We start from the raw sequence: 10,408 nt of genomic DNA, 5'->3' as shown, positions 1-10,408 counted from the left end.
GTGAACCATATCCCAAGAAGAGTAGATGGCCAATGCCATAATGCCACTTCAGAGGACCATGACGGCCTCACCACCCCTTTGACTTCTTGCCTGCTGAAGCTAGAAGTTCAATTACAGCCAGAGCACAAAGGCCAGGCCTTCCAGTTATAATGTGGATCCTGCCGAAAAGTAGCCTGGTCTCCCCCCTCAGTCTTCTACCACTGTATGGATGAGTTGATCCCATTCTCTCCTGGGAGCAGAAAACTCATAAAGGTAAAGGGGGATTTCGGGGAGAGAATACCTAGACAGACTAGGAGGAGGATAGCTTTGAAGAGAATTTTCGTAAACACCAGGGCCCAACTTGGCCTTTTTCATCACTTTTCTGGGCCAGGTCTTGCCCACAAGTTTTCCCATTAACTTGCTGGGCGTTTTGTTTGGTGATGCTCTCTGGACTACACTGTCCGTCTACAGGGTAGAAAAAAGCATTATAGGTTAGACCAAAGTAAGAGTTGGACATATCTCTGACCTGACCTCCCAGATAACCTCCCACCTTCCGATGCAGGGAAGATCAGAGCCACAGAATGTTCTTTGGAGGCCATGTGGTGGCCAAGGTTCCACTGGGCATTAGGACGCGTGGGCTTGAAGCCCAGCTCTGCCACCCAAGGTAAACCACGGCCTCCTGAATCATGTTTTCCTCATCTGTGAAACAGGGGTAACATGTCAAAGAAAATAGAGAGCTGGACAGTAGTTAAAGCAGTAAAGCAGATTTTATTCAGGACTCTTAGAGCAGGGGTAAGAACTTCAGGATAGAGCCAGGCTCAACTCCAGATACAGCATGGACAAGTGGGAAATTACAGCCAAGGAGCAGGGCACAGAAGGGGGTCAGTGGATGGAAAACCGGGAAGAGAAAACATCAGGGTAAGTGGGGCTCTGGCTAAACCAACCTAACTGGGCTCTTGCTGAAGACAGGCCAGGCAGTCAGACATCTCCTGGGGGCAGCGGAGGATGAGGAACCAGATCAGACATTGAGGGAATTGGATATTGAGGAAGGAGCACCCTTGCTGAACTGAATTAGCAGCATTCTTGCTAAAACTGGATTTTACAAGGAAGTGCCTAGATGGGCCTAGAAGGTTCAGGAGCTTAAGATCTAATCAAGCCAAGAATCTTTGTCCAGTACACCCACTTCAAAGGTTGTGAGCTCATACATGTTAAAGTGCTTTAGAAATGTTAGGACACATGGAAAAGGTACTTGGCTCTTCATTCCATCCTAACATTATCCCTAAAGGCAGAAACAAATGAGGGCAGCTGGGGGACAAGGAGGAATTTGGAAGAGAATTTCCAGGCCCATCTATCTGCATGCCAGGGTCTTTGCTATGTCCGCGTAGGGTTTGAGACCTTGGCGTGTGCACATCTCATTCATTTTTTACCCTGGCTACCTCCAGTTCTCCTCCTGCTTAGCCTCTGACTCTTGGTTTCAGCTCAAGAAAGAGTCTTTCTGCCTGGCTCCTTTCCAACCTGCCCTTTTTCCGGAGCTGTCTCTGCAACAAATGCCTCTGTCTTTCCTTCTCTCCTCCCAGGGCATCTGATGGGGACACAGAAGGGTGGGTAAGAGGGGAGGCAATGAGTGGATTCTCTCCATCCTGTCTGGTGGAGACCTCCTGGGCTGCAGACCACAGGGTTTACTCACTGAGGAACCTGAAACTAACTTTATTTATTTTTTTTTAAGATTTTATTTATTTATTTGCGATTGAGAGGGAGAGCACAAGCCAGGGGTAGAGGCAAAGGGAGAAGCAGACTCCCCATTGAGCAGAGAGCCTGATACGGGGCTTGATCCCAGCACCCGGGGACCATGACCGGAGCTGAAGGCAGATGCTTAACCAACTGACCCACCCAGGTGTCCTGTCGAAACCAACTTTAAGCTGATATTTTACGGGGGCACCTAGAGACCTCAGTCTGGATTTGGGGTATAAGTAAATTGAAGCAAGAATAAGATCTTCACATGGAAGAAAGAAGATACAGCCTTGGCTTGGGTTCTAGGCAGTGAAGTCAAGATCCGAAAAGGAGATTTCTCTAAGCCAATCAGAGTGGGAGGTCCTAGGTTTCTTTTTGGGGGGGGTGCTAAAATTGCTTACACCCTTATAATATATGCCCTAATAGACCCTCATGCTGCTAATAAAGTTCCTTCTGATCAGACTTATTGCACCTGGACTGAGATGGGGCAGAAAGTCAGATATTTATTAAATCTGACTTATGAAGTCCTGAACAAAAAGAGTGTCAGTCCCCATGTATGACCCCATTACCCTGTGAGGTACGTATCAGCCCCTATCTCACGTGGGTGGGAACCCAGGTTCAGGAAGAGGTGCGTCCTCCTGTCATCACTGAGTCATGGTCCAGGTTGGGCGATCAGGTGAAACTGGAGAATGTTCGTGCCCCTGATCACACCTGACGCAGAGCACACAGGAAGTCACAAAGCTATAGCTCCAGCCTGGGGCGGCCTGCCTCCCGAGTGAAAGAAGGGATCGAACACGGGCTCAGGGCTTACTCAGTGCCGAACCGTTTGTTCAGTCCCCCAGGCAGACATGGAAACATGCCTTTCGGAAAGGACAGTTGTCCCAGCTGCACGGGGCGAGGCGAGTGGACAGGTTCCAGCTGCTAGCCCCTTCCTGGGGCACCCCAGCTTTCAAGCCTACCTCACGTTCTTCTGAGCAATGCAGTGGGGCAGGTCCTACCCTTTCCACCCCTCCTGCAGGACTCCTCTAATGGGAGTTGGGTCACTACAGAGGTCACCGAGGTGATGACGAGGAAACTCTACTTCCCAGGCTTTGGCTTCCAGACCCCCTTGAAAGTGGGGGTCCAGGGGCTTGGGACCCATAAATACCCCCATCATACTCCCAAGATTGGATTCTCAGCCCATGTCTTTAAAAGTGCCAAGCCTTTTCACACCAATTAGCTCATTTCCCTTCTCATTTTCCTTCTGAGGCAGAGGAGGGCATAATGTTTACCCAAAGAGCACCTTCCTTCCTGGGGTCCCGGTGAAGGAGGAGCCATCCAAAGTGTGTACGAAGAGGCAGAAGGGAAGCACTGACTTGAGGCCCAGAATTCTCTATTTACCCATTCACTCAAATTTAAAGAGAAGGAAACGGGGGGGGGGGGGGGGGGGGGGCATGAAGCTAGCTTCAGGGCTAAATCAAACGCGCACCCCCAGGGGCTCAGATTTGCTCTCTGTGTCCTACGGTTAGGTTCCCCTTTCTAAATTCTGAAAGAGAAAGAAAACTCAACATAACTTTGGAACTGGAAGAGAACTTGGCCATCGTGTAGTCGCACTCCCCGTTCTGCAAGCCCAGAGAGAGGGTCTGAGTTCACGGAGTCAGTGAACGGCAGATATGGGCAGTGGCCCCATGTCTCCAGGGTTCATTCCGCATTGCTGTCCTGCCTGCCATGTTTATTCTGTTGTTCTCAAACATTCCTGGCCCCTCACTGGAACCCCTGCCCTTAGTGTAAACCCAGGTGTACAGACAGCCCTCAGTACATGTTGTCATTATGGTGACTGAATGATGGCAGACCATCCCCTCAGCCTGGACAGCCAACAAACAGACATCTCCAACTCCACGCTGACAGAGTCCAGACCAGGCCTAAAGTAGTCTTTTAAAATAAGGCTTACTAGTTGTTTTTTTTTTCCCCATTATAAAAGTAATACATGCCCATTATAGCAACTATGGAAAATATTTTAAAGTAGAAAGAAAAGAAAACCATCACCAATGATTCACCACCAAGAAAAACCTCGCACATTGATAGTTTTCTAGACTCTTCCCCATGAATAGCTCATATACATAGTTTTAACCTATCCTGTCATAGATAAAATTCGGATTCCGACTTTGCCGTATAACTTTAAAGATTTTATTTATTTATTTGACAGAGAGAGAGGGACCACAAGCAGGGGAGGAGGGAGAGGAAGAAGCAGGCTTCCCGCTAAGCAGGGAACCTGACATGGGGCTCGATCCCAGGATCATGACCTGAACCAAAGGCAGATACTTAACCAACTGAGCCACCCAGGCGCCCCTACCGTGTAACTTTAAACCCAAGTATTTCTTCTTGTCACTATAAACACTTCATTCATATAGTTTTCATAAAATTTCATTGACTAGACTGCTACCATATCTTATTTAATTATGTTGGACACGGTTATTTACAGTCGTCCATACTACAAGTAATGAAGAGTTCAGAGTCTTGTACCTAAAGCTCCTTGCATATTTAAGCTCATTTCCTTAAGCTAGAATCAGGCCTTGTATGTTTTTCTAGACTGCTCTGACCTTCCTTCTAGAGCAGGAAGTCAATTAGCATTAATTAGCTGTGTCTACAGGATGTGGGGTGTATTCTTAGACACTTGGAGTACATGAAGTCTCTAATGCTACCAGTCTAATGGTAGAGGTGAAACCAACAAAACAAGACAAATACTCTGGTAAGCTTAGAATGACAGGTGGATTAAGGACTACAGATGGGTTGAGGAACAGGTAGAGTCCCTTGAGGATGCCTTCGTGGATGGTTTCCCAGCCATGATCCATGACCGATTGCCAGTCTTCTCATTTGAATACCTGAGGCTTGATACATAGCCCAGGAAAATAGTCTAGAGAAAGTGATTCAGGATGAATTGGAAAGAGAAATGTGTGTTGGGGGTGGGGGGAGGGAGGTTGGTACTAAGCCAGGGGGTTAGAGCAGAAGAAGGTGGGAATGGTCCTGCAAAAATTCTAGCTGAATGAGGCCAGTGCTCCCCTAAAGAAAGGAACCAGCTGGCAGGGAAGGCCAAGGGGAGCTAAGAGGAGCAGGGCCAGGGAGCCCCAGCAAGCCCCGCTCCCCAGTGTACAATGGAGGCAACAGAACTCCGATGGACCGTTAGCCTGGCACTCCGGCAGCCGAGTTAATCTGTGAGCCTATGTGCCAGGCACTGTGTCTGACACGGGGGATGCTGGGATGAACAGACCACAGTGCCTGCCTTCACAGGGCCACAGTCTAGAAAGATCTAGATGTGGGCAGAGGGGTGTGTAGTGACAGGCCCTCTGGGTTCATGGCCCTGAGCTCCGGGGGTTCATGGGGCAATGGAGAAAGCTCACGGACAGCAATCTGAGAGCATCTGAGTATCAGTTTCCTAGGACTCCCATAACAAGGCACGACAGACTGGGTACCTGAAAGCGACAGGAGTGTATTCTCTCACAGTTCTGAAAGCCAGAAGTCCTCAGTCAAGGCACTGATAGGAACATGCTTTTCCAAAGTTTCCAGGGGATTCTCCTTGCCTCTTCTAACTGGTGGTCACTGGCAGCTCTGGTTTTCCTTGGCTGGCAGCTTCCCCCCTCAAACAACTGTCTTCACCCCTATGTGTCTGTGTCTGCTCATTCTTCTTGTAAGGACATGAGTCACTGTAATAGTAGTGCCCACGCTCAGCCAGTATGTTCTCCATTTATCGTAACTCATTATATCTGCGAAGACACCATCTCCAGGGCTGCCTAGGTGGCTCATTCTGCTGAGCATCTCCTTTTGGCTCAGGTTGTGATCCTGGGGTCCTGGGATGGAGCCCCGTGTTGGGTTCCCCGCTCAGTGGGGAGTCTGCTTCTTCCTCAGCCCCTCCCCCATGCTCGTGTACCTTCTCTCTCTCACAAAAATAAATAAATAAAATCTTTAAAAAAAAAAAAAAAGTCAGTCTCCAGATAAGATCACAGTGAGATTCTTGGTGACATGAATCTTACGAGGACACTAATCCAACCCAGCATAACCTCTGAAGAAGGTTTGGGGAGGGTAAATGTATGAGTCATTACAATGAAGGACCTCTACAGGGAGGCCGAGCAGGTGGGCCCCGTCACCCTGCACTGGTTCTGGAAGTCCCAAACACTTGCCTCTGTCACCGCTGAACTAGCAAGCCAGTCTGGGTGACCAAAGGAAATGTTCGTACTTGATCCCTTGATCAAACTTCCCAGGAGTAAGAGGTTGGGCAGGCAGCAGACCCAGGAGCTCCCAACACTGCCTCCTTATGGCTGTTCTGAGCCCACCCCCCACTGCCCAGGAGGGCTGGAAAGAAGTGGTGGAGACAACAAGGGCAGGGCCCAGCTGGAGCTGACCACCCCTGCCTGTGCTCTATGATTTCAACCCGCTCTTTCAAAGGTGGACTGACGATAGCCGAGTGAAGGCCTCAGACTTCTGGTTTCCTTCTGAATCCGGAGAGGAGAGTAAGGGTAGGCGAGGGGAGAGAGACAGGACAGTAAAAAACATAAGTGAAACTTACCCTGTCCCCTGGGGAATCCCACAGTTGGTATGGCCGCCAACTCCCCACCCCCCACACCAGACGCCTCCCTGCTCCCCAAGGGTGGGGAACAGCCTGAGCGTTTCCCCCTTTTCCTCACACAATCCCAGACTCTCCCTTCATGGGAAAAAAGTGACTTCTCACCTTGATCTGCCCTCTTGACATTACTTCTTCAGGTGCGCCTAGAATGTTGTCTCCCCCAACCCTCATTTGCCGCCCACACTTCTTGGAGCCCTGGAGAGCTGGGGCTCAGGTGAGGGGAGGAGGCAGGAGGATAGTGATCCCTAAGCCTGTGTCCCATGTCGCAGGTGGGGGTGCAGTACTGTAAGTTGAGGTTTGCTCTGAGATGAGCATGAGGTTCTGGGGTCTAGAGACTGTGTTAGCCAGTGAGATCCCAGGTCCCAGGGGGCGAACCTGCAAGAGGGGTCACAAGCTGGCTTTCCTTCCAAGGAAGGGGGATGTGAGAGGGACTATGGTCAAGCCCCAGAAGACCGAGTGAGTGCTCCACGGGAAAGAACAGGGGCTTTTGGGGCACCTGGGTGGCTCAGTGGGTTAAGCCGCTGCCTTCGGCTCAGGTCATGATCTCAGGGTCCTGGGATCGAGTCCCGCATCGGGCTCTCTGCTCAGCAGGGAGCCTGCTTCCTCCTCTCTCTGCCTGCCTCTCTGCCTGCTTGTGATCTCTGTCTGTCAAATAAATAAATAAAATATTTAAAAAAAAAAAAAGAACAGGGGCTTTGGAATCACCATAGACTAGCTGTTTCCCAGCTGAACCTCAGTTTCCCCATCTGCACAATGGGAATAGTAATAATTTCTATGAGTTTAACACATAGAAAGTTCTAGACAAACGTCAATGTTTCCTCCCCCGACCCCTATCTCTGGGGAAGGTGGACACAGAAAAAGAGCCAAAGAGTTGTTTGGAGCAAGAGCCTGGGGTTGTTCGGGGGGTCAGGGTCAGCTCTTTGAGGTTATGGTATAATTTGTGCAGAGTAGCTAGCTTGGGAAGGGAAATAGGTTGGGGGGGCCCAGCTATAGGGCTCAGGAAGCTAGTGTCTCCATCTGGCTCCTGGTAAACTGGGAGAGGGTCAGCTTGGCTACATCAGGGGAGTTGATGTTAATCTTATGCAGATTAGCTTATTTTATGCAATGATCATGCAAGCCGGTAAGTTCTTCAAGAACTATGGTTTAGTGGCTGGGGAAAAGGAGCCTGCTTGAAAGAATGAGGTTTGGAGAGCCAAAACCAGTGGTACAGAATCAATCTGCTAAAAAAATAATATGCAAAGGCAAGGACAAAGCAGGTCCTTGTGGAAGTACCTGTGGAAGGATACTTTTCTGGAAGGATACTTATGATTTAAAGCATTTCTTTTAATTCTGATACTAGACCATATCATAGAAAGCCTGCAGGCCCTAGATGCCACCTGACTCTGCTGGGAGTTCAAATGTAGGCTCCAATATCTTATAATTAATATGAAGTATAATAAATATTGTGATATGTGATATAATAGTATCTATTAGATAGAATTACTACATAAGCCTAAGTTAAATGGGAGATTGTTTTTTAAAAATGTTTCAAAAGTTTTCATAGCTGGGGGCACCTGAGTGGCTCAGTCAGTTAAGCGTCTGTCTTTAGCTCGGGTCCTGATCCCAGGGTCCTGGGATTGAGCCCTGCATCAGGCTCCCTCCTCCGCAGGAAGCCTGCTCCTCCCTCTCCCTCTCCCACTCCCCCTGCTGTGTTCCCTCTCTCACTGTATCTCTCTATCAAATAAATAGATTTTTTTAAAAAGTTTTCATGGCTGCTATTTTCTGAAGAGCCCCTGAATGTATGATTCCCTTTAGCATATCTGCACAGCCAAACCCCAAATCCCGGTCCCTCTGAGACAATCAGTCCCGCCCTTCCTTAGTGTGTCCCCCTGCCAAGAGATAGGCACCCATTGCCAGGAACTGGTTTTCTGAAGACTCTCTCTGTGGGAAAGCCTGCCCCCCACCCACCTCAAGCCATCAGAGTACAGATCACCGCAGTTTGCTCAAAGTATTAAGAACCTGAACCCAGCCCTGCTCTCTGGTTTGAGCTTCTTTTTCCTTCCCACCAGTCCTATGTAGAAGAAAGACACAGATTAAAATTCTCGAAGATTTAATTCATATCTGTGAGTCTGTGTTTCTGTATAAATGACCAATGCATTAAAAAAAAAAAAAAAAAAAGGTGGGGCACCTGGGTGGCTCAGTGGGTTAAAGCCTCTACCTTCAGCTCAGGTCATGATCCCAGGGTCCTAGATCGAGCCCCGCATTGGGCTTCTCTGCTCTGCAGGGAACCTGCTTCCCCCTCTCTCTGCCATTCTCTCTGCCTACTTGTGATCTCTGTCTGTCAAATAAATAAATAAAATCTTTTTTTAAAAAAAGCAAAAAACAAAAACTGACTTCTTGTACCATTCTCAGAGTCTAACATATGGCCTTTAATCAGACGAATACAGGCGTGAGGAAGGCAAGAAGAAAACGGGAGGCTCAGGAGGGGCACACCAAGCAAACTTACAACTCCCATTCAGGCCTCTGTTCAAGGCCAGACTGGTCAAGGCCAGGAAAGGGCTGCTGTGGCCAGGGTCTCTGGGACACAGGAGGATGGGCATTCTGATTGAGGCAGATGGGGGGTCCAGCCCCTGGGGATTGCAACCCTGGTGTGCGGGTGGAGGAAATAAACCAGCCTCTTCCTCAGCTTGTTAGTGGCTTAATGTTGCCAACCTTCGAGACCCCATGAGCAATGTGAGAAGTACCAGTGTGGCTGACTCACCCCAGTTCCTTCAGTATCTGTAGGTACCTGGTTGGAATCCAGAATAACTGCCTGGGGTAGAGGAGTCCCAGGAAAGAGGAAATTGCTGAGAAGAGCCCGAGGGGCCGACGGAGCCTCCCAAGGGCCTGCCTTGTAAGAAGCAACAGCACCTGTCTTGCTGTGCTGGGAGGTTGGTGGGGGTGCTTTGTGCAAAGGGGTGCTTGTGTTTAGAGGTTCCGTAGGGTGCTCGCTTCGGCAGCACATATGCTAAAAAAAAAAAAAAAAAAAAAAAAAGAGGTTCTGTAGGGGTGGGTTTCTCTGTTTCCTACCCAGGATGGAGGACTTTGAGTCCATGGAGGGGAGTGAGAGAGAGAAGGTAGGTAGGAGCCAGAATATGAAAGTCCTCATCTTGGGAAGGGGCTTTCTGCAGGAATAGCTTTGGCCAGAGACTTCTGGCTTCTCTCTGGTGCCCAAAGATGCTTCAAACGTTCAGGTCCTTTTTTTCTGGTTTTGTGCCCACCTCCCACCCACCTCAGAAAGCTCTGATGAGGCCCCCAGAAAGCCTCCACCTGCTTGCTGGGAGGAGGCCAGCCTTCATGTTGTCTCAGGGATTCCTGCCCGAACTTGCTTCTCCCTGTGGCAGCTCGTCCGTCTCCCACTCTCCCTGGCTGGTCCTCACAGTGCCTCAGGTTTGGCTGAAGCCTTTTCTATTCCCCAGGCAAAACTCTGCTTCCTTACCTGCCCTCCTGCTCGGTTACTGCCTGAGACCCCCAGGTGCCCAGAGTCCCAGCTTTGTCTTTCCTCTTGCTTCCCTCCTGGACTGTCCTGAGCACCGTCAGGCCACAATCCATTCACTGAGCTGAAAAGCTAAACCTACCTGATGTCAAGAACTGTGAAGGTCCCACCCCAGTGTCATGGATTCTGGCAGAGGACAGGAGATTCGGGGTCAGAGACAAAGGACTTTACTACTCCAGACACACCAGATAGCATGAACTTCATGTTCACATTGGCTTCTCTTGACCCCTAAGTCCCAGAAAGGCAAAAAAGAGGCAGGTACAAATGGGTTCTGTGACACAGTAGGCTTGTGTCCCTGCTGAGAAATGCTGATCTTAGGAAACTCTGATCTTTTTAAGAGGCTACCTGCAAACCTACCCACCCTGCCCCCAGAGGTAAGCATTATCTTTATTACATTGGACAGCAACCAGATCTGCTTCTGTCCCAGAGAGAGAGAGACTCTATCTCTACCTCTCAAGGCTCTTCACCATATAAATACCCCTGAAAAGATAGCCTAGAACAAAAGGCCATCTGTATTTCTGCTCCCAAGACTTGCAAAAAAAACAGGAGTCCCTTGGCCTGAGTTGTTGGCTCTTTCCGCCGCCTTA

The sequence above is a fragment of the Mustela putorius genome, unplaced genomic scaffold (assembly GCF_011764305.1).
Source record: "Mustela putorius furo isolate JIRA1106 unplaced genomic scaffold, ASM1176430v1.1 tig00003834_pilon_pilon_pilon, whole genome shotgun sequence".
In the NCBI taxonomy this organism is placed as follows: Eukaryota; Metazoa; Chordata; class Mammalia; order Carnivora; family Mustelidae; genus Mustela; species Mustela putorius.
This window is presented reverse-complemented; position numbering follows the sequence as displayed.